General features: G+C 38.0%; 1 pseudogene; it reads left to right on the top strand.

The window, feature by feature from the left end:
• Window positions 1-5,644: 5,644 nt before the first annotated feature.
• Window positions 5,645-17,330, top strand: LOC128627468 (cadherin-related family member 3-like; annotated as a pseudogene).
• Window positions 17,331-19,522: the final 2,192 nt, after the last annotated feature.

Raw genomic sequence — 19,522 nt, 5'->3', positions numbered from 1 at the left:
AAGTATTTTAAGAATGAAAAAGTTGTGACCTTAAGTGTATCAATTTACTTACTTTCAACAGAGTGGTAGGAAATAAGTTTTCAGAGACTCTGAGGATGTGAGCATTAAAAGGGAGTGTGGACACTACCCAATCCAGTGGCTTTTGGACACTTGATAACAGGGCATTCTTGTCCAGGGGACATCTATCTGCTCCCTCAGCATATAAAACAGACCAAAGGGAACTGTCCTGACTCAGATGGAAAAGGAGTTGGAAACTGCAAATCATGGCTTCTCCTAAACCCAAATGAAGTCAGACTTAAAAAAAAAATTCCTGAAGACAAAACCCCAAGGAGACAGAAGCCAAGAAAGCTTAACTGATTTGCTCCAAATCATACAGGTGTTAAAGAATGCATTTTGGAAATAGCTCCTGACTCCAAGTCTCCAGCTTTTACTGTTATGCCCACAGATATGACACCAAATGCAAAAGGAGTCATTTACCTTTGCAGTGTGTGCATGCCTACAGGTTCATGGTTTTGACCTAATCTAACTAAGGTCAGTGCCCCCTAACCTTTTTTATAACAGGACCCAAACCCAGTGCCTGTGAGGCACACTGTTCTAATGGCCGGAGGCCATTGGCACAGGTGACTGAATGGTTCCAAGCCAGTCCCAGCCACTCTGAGGAATGAGATGAATCTCTCTGCAACCAGTAACCTGTCACTATTGAAAACACGGGCTGGAAAGCTCTAGACTCCTGTAGCCTGGCTCACTGCTTCTCCAGAGAAAATAAAGAAAGAGAAGGATATTGGCTTGATCATGTCCTAGCTATACCCACAGTGCCTTTGATGAACTGTTTTCTAGCACTTGTTCAGGAGCAAGATCTATGCACCCAGGAAAGGGCTGTTTACTTAGCACACTCAACATAGCTTTACTATACTAAAGCATTTAGCCACATTATGTTTACTCCACACAATTTTCTCAGCATGTTTGGCCAAATCTCTGTTCTAAAGTCTGTGGTAACAATGAAATTAAAAGAGGTCATGAAATAAGTTTCTAATCAGTGCTGTCAAAGACAAACCCACCGGGTGTTACCAGAGCATGGAGAGGCCTCATGGAGGACAGGTACTTGGATTGTCTCTTGAAAAATGTGTCAAGTTTCAACAAGCAGAATAAGGCCATCTAGGGAGAAGCAACAGACTGTACAGTGATTTTTCCCCATCAAAGTGGAAAAATTCAAGTCTTGATTAAGGAAAGTTTTGCTTTGTGGTTTTCAAAGGAATAAGGCCCATGAAGATGTGTACTGAAGAGATGAGAAGGGCCAAAATTATGGAAGACCTAGAATACAGTAGTAAGAAAACTGAACTTTACCCTCCATTCATTCCTAAGACAAGATATTGGACATTCACTGGATGCTAGGTGTGATGCTAAGTAGGTTGGTGTTGGGAATGCAAATGTAAAATTACAGTCTTGGAAGTAGAAGAGATGCAAAAAAATGGTGTCATGAGTATTATGATTGAAATCTGTACCAAAAATAATAGGTTAGAAATGGGGGTGGTCAACTTTACATGAAGCTTAAGAATGCCACCAGGGATGTGGCAGGAGAGGGAATTGAAGATTGAGATTTAAGAAAACAAGACTGCTAAGCCAGGAACATAATTAGAGCTATGTCCCTCACTGGGTTGTGTGGTATGTTTTGAAGAGAGGTACAACTGGAGATAGAGATCCCAGAGACAATGAGGGTAATGGTAGCAATGATGAAAAAGAAGACAGTGGATTTGGCTGGTCCAAATCACACACATAACAGATAATGTGTTGCATAGCAACTACTTACAACAAAGTCTAATTCACATAATTAATCCACGAGACTATAGTCAAGTCTACTTTTCTGCCAGCTATTCAGGAGTACCACCAAAGCCTGATATAATCCAGACACTCTGACTCACAAAACTTTTCCCATCCCTATAATTATGAATTGTCATTTATCCACTCAATCCTAAATAAATGACTCCTCTTTCTAAACACACCCCTTTTAAACCTATCTCCTGGTATTTTACTTAAGAACCTTTAACTATCCCTTTACTTTTTGCTTTCGAAATATATAAATATTGCCAAAGAAGATTTATGGCAAATAGGATAGTGATCTTAAACTATTTGAAATTTTAACCATAAGGCTCAGGCACATTTTGTATGTGTGTAAATGTAAGAATAAATCCTTCGGCCTCTGACTCTCAAGGGCTTCTATACATAACAACAATAAATCCAAAAAATCTCTTAACCTTCTATGCACCCATCATACATATTATAGCTCCGAGATGAGTGGAGAAAGATACTTTCAAGAAATTAATCTGGAGAGCAGGTCCTCAAAGTAGGAGTAAGGGAAGCTTGAAGAAGATGCTAAGAGGATGGACTCAGGAATGACCTTTTTCCTCCTCAGTATGTGAGAAGGTTCCTGATGGTGGGTGGTGGGAAGCATAATCATACAGGCTTTATTTGAATCGGTAAATGTGATTTATACCTAAAATGGTGCAATTTACACATAGTGGTCTGTCAATAAATATTTATAAAACTGAATTTTAAGCAGGCAGATTTTAGATGAATATAGAGAAAAACTTTCCAATAGTTAGAGCTGTTCAATCATAATGACTATAGAAGCAAAAGAACTCTTTAACCATCTTCTCCCCTCCTCCTCTCCTCTCCTGTCCTTCTCCTCTTCCTTCTTCTTCTTTCTCATTAACAATAACAACAACAACATGATTGCAATTATCACTTCATGAAAAAGATCATCTTGGAACTAAAGGAGATACAAAGCCCCAATTGCCAAGAAAATGACAATTTGGTAGGGGGAAGGGTGGGGACAAGAGACTAGAGACTAGGGATAACAATAGAAATGAAATTGAGGTACAGCAATTTCTGCTCATTTAATGACAAGGTTTCAAAGGAAGAATGATTACATCTGATTGAGAGGATCAGGGGAGAAATTTTTGAGAATGTCTAGGACTTTGAAGGATGGATAGCATTTTAATAAAATGCAGAATAGATAAGCAAAGAGAAATACAAAAACACTGGTTATCTATCATATTTTGGCTGGGGCATAGTGTTGAGGTACCAGAAAGCTCATTGGGATCAAATGGCAAGATTTATTAGGGGCTGAAGTGAGGAGCTTGCATTGGATCTTCTGGGTAGATATTTACGGTTTTTTTACAATAAAATAAAAGTATTTAAACTCTTTGAGGGAGACTCAGCTGGTAGCACTGAAATAAAAAGATTATAGGGAAAAGAGAAACAAGGCAGGAAAACAAATGAACAGACAATAGTCTTCATGTAAGATAATGACTACCTAAACTCAAGAAGAAAGTGAAGGGAAGAGGGATGAGAGAAATAATGAGGCATGAAGTGATCACTAAAATGGCCCTGAGATGCTGAGTCTAGAGAGCTCTAGGTAAGTTACTCCTGCTGGAAATAGAATACAAAAAAAAATCATACAAAAAATGAAAAAAAGGGGAAAATGCAGAATTGCTCCTTTGGAATGCACTGAAATATATGCCTAACATTCCTGCTTCTTTTAGATTTCAGAAACTTCTGAGTAGCAGCTCTTTTATAGCTTGCATTCAGTTTTTTACAAATAAAGGTGGCAGTGCTGAACTTATCACAAAATGTACTATTTTATATGAATGAGTATAGATTCAAAGTTATGGCTATAATAATCACACTTACATTCTGATAAGTCTCCCTAAGTGGAAGAAAGGAATTTAGAGGTAGCAAATTTGTCATAGCCTTGAGCACACCTGTGGGAGTGTATCATTCATTAGAATGAAACATACCACTTATTTCACATGTCAAAAGTAAGAACAACAGGCTTAAGAGATTAGAGCCTCTGAATTTCTTTGAATAGTGTCAAAAAGTGTTGAGTGGACAAGTAAGAAACAATTTTATTTTATTTCAGGCCCTAGTCTGCTGGTCACGTCTAAGGGTACTTTATGATCTGTTTGTCCATTTGGCAATTACTTGGAAGTACCTGAACTTCCCCCTCTCTCTTACACATATAAGTGAATGATCCAAGTCTTATAAAAACTGACCCTGGCCTGAAATTTGACTTAATGCAGCTCCATCTTCAACCAATGGTGGTAAATTATGAATAATGGGAGCACACTCTTTGCTCCTGTTATTCGTCATTAGTAGCTATGAGAACATAAAATTCCTAGAATTTATAATTTCCAACTGCCCATGATAAAAGCAAGATCACAATAATTCAGATGCTGAATGTTCCAGAATTATTCTAAGTGGGTTTTTTCATACTAATTTACTTAATGTTCACAAGAACCTTATGAGCTAGAAACTACCATTATTTCTATGGTACAGAAGAGGAAACTGAGGGACAGGGAAGTTAAGGGACTTGCATAAAGTCACTTACAAGTAAGTGGGGTCAAGTCCAGGGGTTGGTTCCAAAGGTTGAATTCATGTGCTCTATAGCCTTTGTCAAATCTGAGTTCATGACATTGACATTTTTTGATGACTCCATATGTCTGTGATGCATAAATTTTTGTGAAGTAAGGCCATGATCTCTTTCAGTTCAGTTAATGTCCTAGATAAAAGGTTAAAATTTCTTTTGGTTTGATCTCATTTCCCAGGTAATATTACTATACCCAAATCAAGTCAGTAAGCAGCTGCCCAGACACCTCCCCCCACTTTTTTAAATGTGCTTTTAATTTAACCATAGTATCAGAGAAAACAAAATTTTTCCATTGAGTCTTAAGCAATTGCCCTGCATTTCTATCTGAGGGGGCCTTGCATCCCTTGGATTCTGGATGCATAAAGATGATATGCGTTATGAGATATCACCAGTCAAGTTCCAGTTCTTTCCATTGAAATATTGACTCTTTGTATCAATATGTGTATTACTACATTGTCTACATGAGCTTTCTCTGCTTGCGGATCTAAATGTAGAAAATCCAGAAGAAGCCCTTGGTTTTCATACACACAAGTACACATACTATCTTTGTATATACTTTATTGTAGTTTTGTACTTAATGTCCTTTACTGGAGACTTAGATAAATAAGTTTGCATCATACCAATGTAAACAAAATAATTTAAATTGATATGGTATTTTCTTCCATCAACTGATGCCTACTACCAGGCATTTCAACACTCTCCCTCTACTTTTACCCCACCCTCACTGGCAAAAAATATTATGTTTTCATTTTCTTATACAGAACAATTCAACCCTTTCTCTGCCTGGTTTTTCCTTCCATAAATTTTCTAGGCCTAACCTTCCTGCTCACCATTCATATTAGGCTGGCTCACCAAAATGGGAGGAATTCTGAAGTCAGCTGCTGAAATAGTTTTAACCTCATCCTGTTATATTAATCTGTTCACAGCCTAAGTGAGAAATGCATCTCTGTGAACAAACATCCTTGTCAACTAGGTGGCAAGTGATAACATCCCACCTTAAATCTTCTCTTAACTAGAGGCAGCCACCTCTTGTCTCACATGCAGAAACTCGGAATACAGGATCTGTCCAGCCTTACAGAATATTCCATCCCAGAGATTGTTTGCTTCTTGGTGAGGAATCTGTTTTTACTTTTCCTCAACTCCTGAGACCATTGAATGGAGGGAAAGAGATAGGATGTGAGACAAGAGAAGCAGTTGCCTGGGCAGGCTCTCAACACCATGGGTGAGAAAGACAGGACGCAGACAGAGGAACAAATGCAGAGTTTAGGGGGCTCCATTGGAGGTGAATCCCAGAAGGGGGCATGGCAGAGAAAAACCTGAAGCATAATTTGTGGAGCTTCATTTGTCTGGGAGCCTTACAAGAATATGAAGACTGAGAATCAGGTCCAGTTCTTTTGGATAATCACTTTGCTTTATCCTTCACCAATGAGCAGCAAGCTGCCATTTCTCTCCTCTCCTCTATTCTTTTTTACTTCATTGTCAGAATTTCTAATTAATACTTATTTAACACCAAACATGGGGTGGATGCTTGGAGAACAGATGAAGAGGAAAAGACTGGACCCTGTCCTAGAAAACTTTTGGGGTCTTTCGCAGAGACACCTGCTGATTCTTCTAGAGCTGCATCACTGGGTAACCTTAAGGCAGAATAAAATCCATTTAGCTCCTATTCAGGTCCAACCATCTTCAAACTGGGTAATAAATAACATAATAGGAATTAGTGAAATTTCCAATTATGCCAAATTCATGGACTTTGGTACACAATAGAAAGAATGTATTTGTAAAAGTTAAAATGCCTCAAGAAGGTGTATGCTTACTAAGCCCTATGAGTACTGCCAGCCCCTGGGAGTGTGGGCCATCTGGGCACTGAAGGAGGGTGCCTGGCTGTTATGAATTCTTGCAGCAACACTTCAGAGTCAGCACCAGTGCCCAGTTTTTCCTCATGGAAACCATTTTGCCATCAAAGAAAAATTCTACTTTCCCCTCATCTAATTATGTGGACATTTACTCAGTTAAATGCACCAAGAGGCTGGGAGCCAACATCTACAAATGAGAAATTTCAGACTCCTCTGTTTTCTGCTATTCTGTGCTTCCCTGAAAACAGATACTGGGCAATGGAAAATGTGGTAAAAGTTGTAATGTTTTTGCTCAGAGGAAAAACACCTTTCCTTTTCTTTCCATTGGCCAGCCACACCTGGCAAGGCAAAGAGCAGCTGAGTGAAAAGTCACTTGTACAAAGTCCAGCTCAGCTGTCAGCTGAGCTAGCAAGCAGTGACTTGGAAATATATATGTATCCTTTTCTAACATACACACACACACACACACACACATGTATTTTAACACCAGAAAAAATATATTGAAATACTTTTGGTGTTAGTATATATACATATATATTCAAATTTTTAAAAAGTTAACAAAGAAGCCCTGGCTGGTGTAGCTCAGTGGATTGAGCGCAGGCCTGCGAATCAAAGGATCGTGGTTTGATTCTCAGTCAGGGCACATGCCTGGGTTGCAGGCCAGTTCCCATCAGGGGACACATGAGAGGCAACCATGCATTGATATTTCTCTCCCTCTCTCATTCCCTTCCTTTCCCCTCTAAAGATAAATAAATAAAATCTTAAAAATTAAAAAAAAAGTTGACAAAGAAGTATGTCATTCACCTTCAAAGAAATGTTCTCAAAAAATATCCCAAAGTATGCAATTTCATTTTATAGTATATTAATGCCTGGAACATAATACAAGAAAGTTAAAAGCAGTCAAAATAATTCCCCATAAAGTAGGAGATATTTGTTCTAAATTTCCAATGTGATGCCTGTGCTTGGTGAAGCTGAATAGAAAAGACAGAGGGCATCTAATAAATTCTAGAAGTCTTCTCTCTAATTCAGCCAGAAAGAACTTGACAGCTTTGCTTGATCCTGAAACAATGTGTCTCCAGGTGGAGAAAGAAGTGTGACTGTGGAGAGAGGAGGTTATTCTACTCTTAGCTTTTCCACATGGCTTTATTAAAAAATTGTTTACCTATTTTAGAGACAATTCCCTATTTGAAAAAGAGAAATGCAGATCTTTTCTAACATCCCCTGATTGTCACATGTTTTGAGATTGAGGTGAAGAAAGGAGAGCCATTTCTATCTGCACTCCATGAGCATGGTAGGACCTCAAAGTCACTGCCCCAGCACACTCATAGCCCTGTCCTAACACCCAGGCCAGTGTGAAATGCTGTGGAGTCTGTACATAGTGGTAACGAAGGCTGAAAAAGCTCTCCCTAACATTAAATTCCTCAGTCAACTTCTGGGCCCCTTAAAACTGTGAACAAGACGACCCTTGTTCTGGAAAATCTATTACCTCTTGCCAAAACACACACATATACAAAAACACAACTGTTGGGCAAATAAATCTTTCCAGAGAAATTAGATTCCTTTCCAATTCAGTCAACTGTACTGAGCTGGAAAGGGAGAAATGTTATTTTTCCAGTATGAAGGGAAAACAAGATCTCCTTGTTTACTCTGTCTAGCCCATTTCAAAAGCAGGCCAGTTTAATTCCTTCATTGAGAGAGAGAAAGAGAGAGAAGAGAAGAGAAGAGAAGAGAAGAGAAGAGAAGAGAAGAGAAGAGAAGAGAAGAGAAGAAAAAAGAAAGAAAGAGAAGAGAAAGATAAGAGAAGAGAAAAAAAGAAACTAGTGTTGTTTATCAGAAGACACTTGATTCCTTCCAGGCTGGAAATCACACATTGGAGCTCCCCTTTTCCTCTTTGACCTGAGACACACAAGGCAGGGCTAAATTCCCTGCTGCTCAGGAAATGGCAAGAAGTGTTGGGAGGTGGAAAGACAGAGAGTAGGGACATGGTCTAGTGAGGTGAGATTCTTTGCTATTGACCAGCCTATGAACAACCCAAATCACTGAACATGAAATATTGAGTTTACAAACTGATCTCTACTTTATTCAAGACCACACACATATTCTATTATTACTTTTTACCTATATTACCCATAATTTGTGAACCTGAATAATCTCCTAGGGGAGTAAGAAAACAGAGTAATGGAGTGCCAGGCTGAGAAAAGAGATTTAAATGGACACAGTGCTATGTATTCTCCGGCATGTTTAGAGTTTACTGAAGTAAAGTCTCAAGGAAGTCTCAACCATGACTACACTAACTTGAGACAAGATTTCAGCTTTCTAAGCTCCTCAACATGAAATTCAGCTTCACATGTACAGCATGTAGCATATAGTTGTTGCTCTGTAAAATGAAATGAAATTTCAGAAAGTGATAAATTTGGGAGATTAAACTTTAAAAAATTATTGAAAATGTTCTGACAATATTGGATGAGCCTTGAGGACAGTATGCCAAGTGAAATAAGCCAGTAACAAGAAGACAAATACTCTTTGGTCCCATTTACATCAGGTATCTAAAGTAGTCAGACCCTTAGAAATGCAAAGTAGAGCAGTGGTTTCCAGAGTTTGGGGGAAAGGGGAAAAGCAGCTTTGTTTAATGTATATAGAGTTTCAGATTACCAAAATGAAAAAGTTTTAGCTATCTGGCTTGTAAGGTGGTAAATTTCATCTTATATGTTTTCACTACTATAAAAGAAATGTTCTTTACATAATTATTTTTAAAACTAGAGCATAATAGGCTTAAAATGGATCTGAGAGAAGTCATCTGGTCACCATCTCATCTAAAGCAGTATATTCCATTAGCTATCGCAGAAAAAAGTAATAATTTCACACATTTTCATTTGTTTCAAGTATTGTTGATACTTGTCTTACCCAATTGGTGGTTACCATAAGCTTATACAATATGTGTTTCTTTCATCTCTATCTCATTCCAAACCAATTCCAAACACAAGAAATGTCCTGCTCTATTACATTAGAATGTGAGTGAGCCCCAGATGGAAGAATTTGCCTCTTTCCTTTCCACTTGTTTAATGGCTTGTGCAGTTTGGATCTTCTAAGGTCTGGAAGGGCATAAGATGTTTCAGAATTAATATTCTGAACCCTGAGGAGAAGAGTTGCAGTCCCCTCAAAGTACAGCTACAACAACTCCATGGACGCGTGGTTCAAGGTGTCTTTCCAAAGCCCCATTCAGTGTGGTTCCAGACAAAATAGAAAAAGAAGGGAGTGTTTGCAAAGACCTGTTTACAGAAGCACTGTAGTTCTAATGACTGAGCGAGAGAAACCTCCATTGCTGACAACTGAGGTAGGAAAAACAATGCCAAGTTTTTTCTTAGACAAACTCTTATGATCTGAGAGTGATACAGAGAAGTTGTTGGTTTTAAAGAGAATGTTTAAATAATGTAGAATATAAAATATTGATTCTAGAACTTTTCACTGTATCAATAGTAATAGCCACTAACCACATATGGCATTAAGCACTTAAAATGTGCTTCCTTCAAAGTATAAAATACACACCAGATTTTGAAAATAATACCAAAGGAATGTAAAATAGCTTATTAATAACTATAATATTGGTCACATGTTGAAATTATATTTTGTACATATTGGTTTAAATGATATATATTATTAAAATCATGTGACCAGTTACTTTTAACTTTCTTATTATGGCTACTAAAATTTTAAATGACACACAGAGTACCACAAAAGCAAGGCTTGCTTGACTTCCGGCCAAGATGGAGGTGTAGATGGAAATACTGAACCTCTTCCCACAACCAAATTTAAGGACAACAAAGATTTAGAAACAAAAATACAACCAAAACTGATAGAAAATTGAACTGTACTGAAGTCTGACAACAACGAACTATTCATCCAGACCGGTAAGAGGGGTGGAGTCGGCAGCCTGTGGAGAGGGGCCCCACCAGAAAAAGGCAGTGGTTAGTGGACCCAGGTGGGTGTGGGATGAAAACCCAGTAAGGTACGCAAGGTGGCTGGCTGACCATGGACACACATTTGCATGCAGGTACACCAGGCAAAAAAATGAACAGTGACCCAGACCTCGCAACCCAGGCCCCCAGTGATGGGAAATAAAGCCTAAAAGCAATAATTGGAAAAACTTTCGGGGGTTGAGGTGCCAGGAGAGGCTCCCAGCCTCACAGGAGAGTTTATTGGGAAGACGCACAGGGTCCTAGAATGTACACAAGCCCACCCACCCAGGAACCAGTACCAGAAGGGCCCAATTTGCTTATAGGAAGTGGCAGAGGGGACCAAAATCCAAGAGAGAGTGTAGCAAACACCATTGCTCCCTCTCTGAACCCACCCCCACATACAACATCACAAACCAGCGACTTCAGTTGCCTCACCCTAGTGAACACCTAGGCTCCACCCCTCATACCTAACAAGATCTAATAGGCCAAAACATTATGGCTCAGGAAGAAGAACAGCTTAAAGCCCCATAGCCAAAACTTCTAAGCGACCAAGAGATAGCCAACCTATCAGATGCACAGTTCAAAACACTGGTGATCAGGATGCTCACAGACTTGGTTGATTTTAGTCGCAAATTAGATGAAAAAATGAAGGTCACGCTAAGTGAAATGAAGCAAAATGCACAGGGAACCAATAGTGATGGAAAGGAAACGGACTCAAATCAATGGAGTGGACCAGAAGGGAGAAAGAAACAACCAAACAGAAAAGAAGGAAGAAACAAGAATTCAAAAAAATGAGGAGAGGCTTAGGAACCTCCAAGACATCTTTAAATGTTCCAACACCCGAATTATAGGGGTACCAGAAGGGGAAGAGGAAGAACAGCAGGTTGAAATCTTATTTGAACAAATAATAAAGGAGAACTTTCCTAATCTGGCAAAGGAAATAGAGTTTCAGGAAGTTCAGGAAGCTCAGAGAGTCCCAAAGAAGTTGGACCCAAGCAGAAACACACCAAGGCACATTATAATTACATTAGCCAAGATGAAAATGAAGGAGAGAATCCTAGAAGCAGCAAGAGATAAGGGGACAGTCACCTACACAGGAGTTCCCATCAGACTGTCAGCAGATTTCTCAAAAGAGACCTTAACAGGCAAGAAGTGGCTGGAAAGAAGTATTCCAAGTCATGAAACCCAAAGACCTACATCCAAGATTGCTCTATCCAGCAAAGCTTTCATTTAGAATGGAAGGGCAGATAAAGTGCCTCTCAGATAAAGTCAAATTCAAGGAGTTCATCATTCTATTGTACAGTACTGATATAGACTATTCTGTGAAATTTAGAATGAATAAGGATGAAGGTAAGGTTCTACAATGGTATTGTATAATAATAATAGATAGCTTTTATGACACAGCTACTGATACTTAATTTACATAATTTTATTTAATTCCTAGTAACATTCCAGGAAGATGATTATTAATAGTCTCATTTATTGAAAGGCTAAACGTCTTTTTCAAATTGCACAGCTTGCTAGTGGTAGAGCTGGTATTTAAGTTCAGCTATTCTGGCACCAAAATACATTAGTGTTCAGATCTCTTAAACATTCTTTATCTCACTTGAAAAACAATACCCAAGAATGTTGACATTAGGTGGCTTGGAGAAAGTACAAATGTCTTTCCACTCAGCTGCTAACTACAGCTTAAGAGTTTTGATGATCTGAAAAATCAGTGTTATCTATTGATTCTTTTATCATTGAGAAAGTCTTAATAGAAAACATTGGTCCCTAAACTACAAAAACTAACATAAGTTGAAGAAAATTATAAATTGAGTCAATATTTCCTAAATACAGAAGAAAAAATTATTTGATGGGGGAGACATTAATATTAAGTGTCTGTTATATACATCAGAGTGTCTCATAGTTCATTATTCTTGACAGGTGAAAAATGAAAAACATAATCTTTATCTCCACACTAGCTCCTCCTTCTCCTCCTCCTTGGGCCCTGTCACCAGAATCTACCCAGTAAGTTAAGCCAGAAATCTTGTTTCCTCTACTTCTTTCATTGTTTTACCCTCCTTTCAATCCAACCACGTTATAGGACAAAGATTTACTTACTTTGCCTGAATAGTACAGGCCATGCTTCCCAATAGCTGTGCCAATCCTTACTCTTATAATCAGAACACAGTCTGATATCCAGCTAACATGGGGCATAATTTAGCCTAACTTTTCCTCATCAAACAGGTTTGTAATTATAACCACATGTTGTGCTAATTGGCTGAGTTACTTATGATTTCTTAGTTTTTTTAGTTTATTGCTATGTAAATTTCCTATTGATATGCTTTGCCCATTTTCCTATCGAGGTTACTGTCTTTTTCTTGTTGATTTGTTTGATTTATGTTTTGTTTGATTTTTATCATCTATAGTCTAGATAAAAATCCCATGTTCATTTGAAACATTGTAAAGGCTCTTCTCCCATTTTGAAATATGTTTTTAACTTTATTCATGTGCCCTTTGGGGGCTTTAACTTTGATATATTAAAAAACCAATTTTATATCATATGGTTTTTGAAGAGTTTTTTAAAAGGTTTTATTTATTTATTTTTATACAGGGGAAGGGAGAGAGGGAGAGAAACATCAATGTGTGGTTGCCTCTCATGTGGCCCCCCTCTGGGGATCTGGCCCACAACCCAGGCATGTGCCCTGAGTGGGAATTGAACCTCTGACCCTTTGGTTTGCAGCCCACACTCAATCCACTAAGCTATATCAGCTAGGGGGGGTTATGAAATTTCTGCTTAAGAAATATTCGACTGCTTCAACATCAGACAAATTTAGAGTAAATTTATCATGGATCTCAAATTTCTAACTAAAATTTTGTGGGATTAAACTATATTTATTAGATAAATGTGGGGAGAATTGATATCTTTAGAACATTAAGTTTTCTCACCCAAGAACTAGGAGTCTCTCATTCCTCAGATTTTTTCTTTGCTCTTCATTAGAATATTTAAATTTCATCAAGAAGATCTGAAGTATTCTTGGTTACATTAATTACCAGACATTTTCTATTTGTTATTGCTATGTGAGTGGCGTCTTGCTTTTTAATAACATTTCTAGTTGTATGCTGTTGGAAATGCTCTTACAGTTTGATCATACATACACACCAAGTTCTTGTAGCTTACCTATTGATTCTATTGGTTATTCTAAGTAGATAAATATATTGCCTGCAAAAAAAATTAGTTTCTTTTTTTTCCAGTCTTCTTATTTCTCTTTCCTTCAGCATTGCCCAGGATTTTCAGTTTTATAGTATTGGTTGTAATATTGTGGTTTCTAACAGTGGGAATATTTATCTTGTTTTCAGTCTTAACAGGAATGCACTTAAAGTTTCTCCATTAAGTATAATATTTGCTGAGGGTTTTAAAATATAATTTTCATCCATTTAAGGGAATTAAAAAAATCTTTTTCTACTTAGCTTGCTAAGAGATTTTATCATAAATAAATAATCTGTCAAATACTTTTTCTGCAACAACTAAAGTTATAATTTGAGATGTTTAAAGAATTTAACCTACTGATGTTCTAAATTCTGTTGTCAAAATCCTTCATGATGAATAATTTATTAATCAAATTATATTACTTTAAAACATACCATTGGGTTCAATAACCTAATATTGTTTAATATCTTGTTAAGGTTCCCAGATGGCAGCAGAGTAGGTAGTAAGCTACACTATCCTCCTCCCAGGATCACACTGGAATTACAACTAACTTATAGAAAAATTATCCTGAATAGCCAACTTAACACTAGCTCAAGAGAAGCTTTATAACCAAGGATTTATGGAAGAAATCACATCACCAAATCAAGACTGGTAGGACATGTGAAGGTGGGAGAGGGCTGGCTGGGCTCCCATGGGCTGCAGCTGAAGTCCTGGAAAGATACTTTAGCAGCTGGGAGCCTTCTCCCTGAGAAGTGTGGGGTGTAAACCAGAAACTGAACTTCTTAAACCAGAGCATCAGAACCAGGACAGCAACTCAAATAATATCTGGTTATGAAAGCAGCAGGGTTTCTTTCCACAAGGGAGAGATACTAGAGTTGCAGAGAGCCTCTTAAAGGGCCAAAACACAAAATTTTATTTGTAGTCACTTACCCTCCACTCTGGCAGAGGGAGTGAAGAGCAGACTAGAGCCACAAGAAAAGAGTCTAGGGTTGGTGGCCCTGGAGAGAGAGCCGAAAGGTCAACCACCGGGATCCCTGTGCTCAGTCATTCCCCATACTAAAAAACCCATCTTTCTCAGGCAGAGCACCCTCCTCCATTAGGCATCAGCCTAGGGAGGAGCAGCAGCCCTGCCCACAGGAATCTTTCTCATCCAGCTCTCTGTAGCTTAACCAGGCTACTACTGAGGATTACAGCAGGAGATTCTTTCATTGATTAAGCAAAACATTAAGAAAAGGCAGAACTCTGGGGGCTCTAAAATTTTAGCTGACCCTCCTTCAGGCCCAGTGCTAGTGAAAGCCAGCCATGTGTGTGGCTTGGTTCCTTCTGCACACACCCAACCCCAGCAGAGGGAACCACAAGCTGTGGATCATTGATACTTCCAAATAGATTGCCTATGGCCAGTCACAGGCAACACCTGATATAGGCTGACAAGTCTTTGCATATTTATCTAATACATAGAAACAACCACAAAGAAGCAGCCAAAATGTGAAGATAAGAAACAGGCCCCAAATGAAAGAAGAAGAGAATTCTCCAATAGAAAAACTAAATGAAATGGAGGCAAGGAATTTATCAGATAAAGAGTTTAGAGTAATGATAATCAGGATGCTTAACAACATTAAGAAAGACATAGAAACCATAAAAAAAGAACAGTCAGAAACAAAGAATGCAATATCTGAAATAAACAATATACTAGAAAATGAACAGTAGGTAAGATGAAGTAGAGGATCAAATCAGTGATTTGGAAGACAAGGTAGAAAAAACACACAAGCAGAGCAGCAAAAAGAATTTTTAAAGAATTTTAAAAGTTGAGAAGAGTTTAAGACATGTTTGGGAAAACAAGAAGTATAAAAACATCCATATCACGGGGATACCAGAAAGAAAAGAGAGTGAGCAAGAGATTGAGAACTTATTTGAAAAAATAATAACCAAAAAATTTCCCTAAGTGTGAAGGAAAAAAAAACAAGTTAAGGGAGTGCAGAGAATCTCCTCAAATATACACCCAAAGAGGTCCTCACCATTACACATAATTAAATAGGCAAAGCTTAAACACAAGGAGAGAATCCTAAAAGCTGCAAGAGAGAAGCAGTTAGTCAACTATAAGGAGCTCCCATTAGATTATCATCTGATTTCCCAACAAAAACATTTCAGGTCAGGAAGGATTGGTGTAAAACATTCAAGGTGAGGAAAAGCAAGGACCTACAACTAAGGCTACTTTACCCAGTGAGGTTATCATTAAAATCAAAGCAGAAATAAGGAACTTCCCAGACAAGAAAACAACTAAAGGGGTTTATTCACACAAAACCAGTACTGCAACAAAAAAAAAAAATTTAAAGGCTTGCTTTAAGAAGAAGAATGAATTGTCAGGGCAGGGCCTTACCATGTGAGTCAGGTTGATGAAGATTCAAATATGGTGCGACCACATCGCATCTGTGTGAGGAGAGCTTGGAAAGGGTACAATGTCACTGTCTTCAGTTCTCTCTGAAAGGAAGCTGTCTCTTAGTTCCTGCCCTGATGTCAGACACTTCAGTTCCTCCCTGTATGCCACTGGTGCCCTTCAAGCACTGGTGCTAGAACTGGTGCTAGAGCCCAGAGCAGGTGGGTCTGATTTATCCAATATTGAAAATGGTGTCTTGAGTGTTACTTCTATAAAGTCAATATCACCCTGGATGAAGAAATTTCAATTGGGAAAATAATTGAAGTATGTTGCAACTGATGAAGATAATTTGGGAGATTTAACCTTTGAACTAAATCCGTGGAATGTTTACTTTGCAGTTGACAAAGGTTTCTACAAAGTTGGAAGAGTGACTGCCATTGATGAAGACTACCCACCAAACTGTATTATATACAAAATAATCAGTGCATACATTCAAGTTATACAAATATTCTGGATTCACTCTCTCTCCAGATGATTGAGCTCAACACAAAGCCAGAGTATGAGACTGTGAAGCAGTATAAACTCACATTGGAAGGTGTGAACTGTGACAGATTTCACTATCACACAGCAATGACCATGGTCACTATTGACATCAAAGATGAGAATGATAAAGCACTGTTTGCATACCCTCTCTATATAAGGCAGTCATTTTTGACAGTGTTGTTGCTGGGACAAACATCAATAGCTTCAAACTAAACTGCCATGACAGAGATTCACAAGATTTTGAGATAGTTTCTGGAAATAGAACGATCATTTTGGATTTAACCCAACTCGAGGTTCAAATACTCCAAAATTAATTGTGAAGAGTTCTTTTAACTTTGACTCTGGAGCTGAATTGCAGTGGTGATACCATCTTGTGGTGCACATACCAATGACAACCTGAAACATGGCAAAGCCACCAAGCCCAGGGAAGGCACTGCTATTACAGATGTTTATGTGACCAGGGCAATTTGCCGCCTTCTTCAACTACCAGTCCTGGACAAAGAAAAGTCTGACCATGTGTACATAGCTATCAACACATACACATCCAGTGACTGGTACATTCCTTTCATCTTCACTCTGATGGCAGTTTTCTTTGCTGGGTTGTTTTCCTGGGTGTTTCTTGCTTTGGAGATATGGAAACACTGTGGGATACTATCAGAAAATGGCCAAGGAAGTCTCCAAATCCAAACCCAAACCCAGGGGAATAAATTATATGACAGGAGATGGAAATTAAACAGAAAATATCATCATGGAAAACAGAAATAAAAAACTAGAGGTATTAACAGAAACTGTTGTGTATGAGACCATATTTGATGGAGAAGCTATTGATCCAGTCTCTGGGAATGTGTACAACAGCAGAACAGGTGAAAGAAAGTGGAAGAAGCCCCCCAGGCACCAGGAATTGTCCTTGGTAAATATGTACTCCCTCCCAGAGGCCCACCCTTCTGAGGAGTCAATATCCTGAAAAATTCCCATGCAGGAGTAGCATTTTCTGGTGTTTCTAAATGATTGCTTTTGTGTGTGTGTTACTCTCATTGCAATTTTATTCTTGGCTATCTAAAATTAAATTGTATATGTGAGGGCTAGCTGCTTTGTTTATAGCTTTCTGTAATCTTCCATTTCAGGGTATCTGGGTGAGGACAGCAGGACTGGTCAAACTTTAGTCTCTAAACATGCTTTGCTAAAAACTGGAAACTGAATTGATATGTGTTCACTGTCTGACTTTGTACAGTGAAAGGTGTGCTTGTTATGACTGGAGACTATTTTGTTTACTCCTATAGCCCCAGCATATGCTTGGCACAGATTAGGGACTCGATACATGTTTGATAAATAAATTAATTTGAATATATAAAAAAGAAGAAGAAAAAGAGAAAGACAAAAGCAGAAAAATAGTTAACAATAAAATGGCACTAAATATCTACCTATCAATAATCATCTTAAATGCAAATGGCTAAAAAGCTCCAAACAAAAGATGTAAAGTAGCTCAATGTGTAAGAAAATAAAACCCATACAGATGCTGCCTCCAAGAGAACTACCTTGGATCAAAAGACCCTCAGACTAAAAGTAAAGGAAGAAAAAAGATATTTCATGCAAATGGAAAGGGAAAAAAAGATGAGTTACCAGTACTTTTATCTGACAAAATAGACTTTCTTTTTTCTTTTTTTTAATTGTTGTAGAAGTACAATTGCCTCAATTTATCCCCCACACACCCACCCCACATGTTCCTTGATGACCCTTCCCTCTTTTCCTCTTGTTATCCCCCCCTACTTCCCCTCTGGTTACTGTCAGGTTGTTCTTAATTTCAGTGTCTCTGGTTGTATTTTGCTTGCTTATTTGTTTTGTTGATTAGGTTCCACTTATAGGTGACATCTCTTTCACCACCTGGATTATTTCGCTTAGCATAATGCTCTCCAGATTCATCCATGCTGTTGCAGAGGAGCTCCTTCTTTCTCTCTGCAGAGTATTCCATTGTGTAAATGTACCATAGTTTTTTGATCCACTCACTTAATGATGCTCACTTAGGCAGCTTCCAAAACTTGACTATTGTAAATTGTATGTTGCTATGAACATTGAGGTGCATAGGTTCTTTTGAATTGGTATTTCAGGATTCTTAGGGCATAATCCCTGCAGTGGAATTGCCTAGTCAAATCACAATTCCATTTTTAGTTTTTTGAGGAAATTCCATACTGTTTTCTATAATTGCTGCACTACTCTGCATTCCCACCAACAGTGCACTAGGGTTCCCTTTTGCTCCACAACCTCACCAGCACTTGTGGTTTGTTGATATGTTCATGAAGGCTATTCTGATTGGTGTGAAGTGGTATCACATTGTGGTTTTAATTTGCATCTCAGGTCCTTTGCCCATTTTTAATTGGATTGTCTTCTTGGAGTGAAATCATATGAGTATATATTTTGGTGATCAAAACCCTTGTACGAGTAAATTTTCCCATATGATTAGTTCCCTATTCATTTTGCTGGTGTTTTCTTTAGCTGTGCAGAAGTTTTTTATTTTGATGAAGTCCCACTTATTTATCCTCTCCTTTATGTCCCTTGCAATAGAGGACATATCAGTATATTGCTGCATGGAATATCTGAAATTTTCCTCCCTATATTCTCCTCTAGGACTTTTATGGTGTCATGACTTATATTTAACTTTTTTATCCATCTTGAGTTTATTTTTGTATGTGATGTAAATTGGTGGTCGAGTTTCATTTTTTTTTTGCATGTATCTGTCCAGATCTCCAACGCCATCTGTTGAAGAGATTATTTTAACTCTACTGTATACTTTTGAACCTTTGTCAAATATTAATTGACCGTAGACACTTTGGCTTATTTCTGGGCTCTTTATTCTATTACATTGATCAATGTGTCTATTCTTATGCCAGTGCCAGGCCGTTCTGATTACTGTGACCTGGTATTACAGTTTGATGCCAGGTATTGTGATCCCTCCTACTTTCTTCTCAAAATTTCTTTGGCTAATCAGGGTCATTTATAGCTGCATATAAATTTTTGAAATCTTTATTCTATATCAGTGAAAAATGTCATTAGTGTCTTAATAAGGATTGCATTGAATCTATAAATTTTGGGGGGCAGCAAGAATATTTTGATGATATTAATTCTTCCAATCCATGAACATGGTATACGCATCCATTTATTTGTATCTTCCTTAATTTGTTT

This window comes from Artibeus jamaicensis, unplaced genomic scaffold (genome assembly GCF_021234435.1).
Source record: "Artibeus jamaicensis isolate MK-2021 breed Jamaican fruit bat unplaced genomic scaffold, CSHL_Jam_final contig_414, whole genome shotgun sequence".
NCBI classification, from domain to species: domain Eukaryota; kingdom Metazoa; phylum Chordata; class Mammalia; order Chiroptera; family Phyllostomidae; genus Artibeus; species Artibeus jamaicensis.
The sequence above is the reverse complement of the archived record's forward strand: the minus strand, read 5'-3'. Positions and strand labels throughout refer to the sequence as shown.